Source organism: Salvelinus sp. IW2-2015, unplaced genomic scaffold (genome assembly GCF_002910315.2).
Source record: "Salvelinus sp. IW2-2015 unplaced genomic scaffold, ASM291031v2 Un_scaffold5847, whole genome shotgun sequence".
Taxonomy (NCBI): Eukaryota; Metazoa; Chordata; class Actinopteri; order Salmoniformes; family Salmonidae; genus Salvelinus; species Salvelinus sp. IW2-2015.
This window is the reverse complement of record NW_019947112.1, coordinates 13,265-15,274: the sequence shown is the minus strand read 5'-3', so window position 1 is coordinate 15,274 and position 2,010 is coordinate 13,265.

Genomic DNA, 2,010 nt, shown 5'->3' with positions numbered 1-2,010 from the left:
CTCGTACGATCGAGACTCGTATCGGGTTGCGGGAGACCTTCGCGTCACCTGGGCCGACCACGGGGGGGTGGTGGGAGCGCGAGGTACAGTACCGCGTGGTCAATACTGCTCATGCCACCCGACGCGTAGCAGTTGAGGAATGGCCGTGCAGAGAGGAGTTATGTTTCTGTCTGTACTTTTGTACTCTATGTTAGTCTAACATATTACAGTTTCCCCCTGTTACTATTCATTACCTCGACGGATGTCTCCCCTCTGTCCCAGGCCTGGTGTCCTGGGACGGTCAGAGTACTCAGTGATAAGTGTGTGTGTTACCTGGAGGTTTATCAGTGGGAGGGTCTGGTTACCGATCTGTGCCCTAATGCATCAGTCACACTACGCTCCCGATCACACAGCCTGTTCACGCGCTCTGGGTAGGGGACACCAGCTATTTAGTCTCTTTCTAGCTCGCTCTATTCTTATTCGCTCCTCTCTCTCTTTCTCTCTCTTTCTTTCGGTTCTCTCTCGTTTTCTCTCTTTCCGCAAGTTTCCTCTTCTCTCTGTTCTCTGCCCTTCTCTTGTCCTGCTTTTTCTTTCTTGTGTCTATTCTGCTCTCTCTGTCTCTCTCTCTCGTCCTTCTCTCTCATCTCTCTCTCTTTTTTCTCTCTCTCTCTCTCTCTCCTTCTCTCTTCTTTCTCTTGCTCTTCTCTCTCTCTTTCTCTCTTCCATCGCTCATCTCTTCTCTCTCTCCCTCCCTCTTCTTCTTCTCTCTCTCTCTCGTTCTGTCTCGCGTGTCTCCTGTCTCTCTCTTCTCTTCGCTCCTCTACTCTCTCCTTCTGCCTCTCTCTCTCTGTCTCTCTCTCTCTTCTCTCTGTCTTCTCTCGCTCTGTCTCTCGCTCTCTCTCTCTTCTTCTCTCTCTCTCTCTCTCTCTCTCTCTTCTCTCTCTCTCTCTCTCCCTCTCCTCTCCCTCTCTCTCTTCTGCTCTCTCTCTTGTCTCTCTCTCTCTCTTCTATCTCTCCTCCGCCTCTCTTTTCCACCTCCTTTCCTCTCCTCTCTGTCTCCCCCTCTCTTTCTCACCTCCTCCCTTTTGGAGAGAAGAGAGAGAGAGAGGAATCGGGAAAGAGAGAAAACGAGAGAGAGACCGATAGAGAAAGAGAGAGAAAGAGAGAGAGAGCGATAGAGAAAGAGAGAGCTGAGAGAGAGATAAATAGTGTGTCCTCCTACCCAGAGCGCTGACAGGCTGTGTTGATCGGGAGCGTAGTGTGACTGATGCATTATGGGACAGATCGGTACCAGACCTCCACACTGAAACCTCCAGGTAACCACAACTCTCATCTACTGAGTACTCTGACCTCCCCAGGTACACCACAGGCTCTGGGACAGAGGGAGACATCCTCAGGTAAATGATAGTACAGGGGGAAACTGTAATATGTTAGACTATACATAGAGTAACAAAATGTACAGGAACAGAAACATAACTCTCTCTGCACGCCACTCTACTCACCGTCGGGTGCATGAGGCAGTATGACCACGCGTGTACTGTTATGCTCCGCCCTCACCAGCCCCCCCGTGGCGTCGCCCAGGGTTACGGCGAAGGTCTCCGCCAACTCGTATAGCGAGTCGTCGATGACGAGGACTCGACACGCCCTCTCGGCATCGCCGCGGTCGAAACGGAGGGCGCTGCGCCGGTCCTCTGGACGAGCGATGTAGTCAGAGTACGATAACACTGTACTGGGAACAGTTCCTCTGGCTGAACCTACGGAGGAGGAGAGAAAGGGACCGGTACAGTGAGGAGAAAGAGGCAGGAAACGGTTATCGAAGAAGAAGAAGAAGAAGAAGAAGAAGACATCGTTGTTTACCTTCCTGTGTGTAGCAGAGGACCGTGAGCTCGTTACTGAGATCTCCAGTCCTCCTGACAGGGATCAAAACCTCTCCAACGTCCTCCTCTACCCTGAACTCTAACTGTGGGATAAACACTACTGACTCTACAGAGAGGAGAGAGAGAGAGAGAGAGAGAGAGAGAGAGAGAGAGA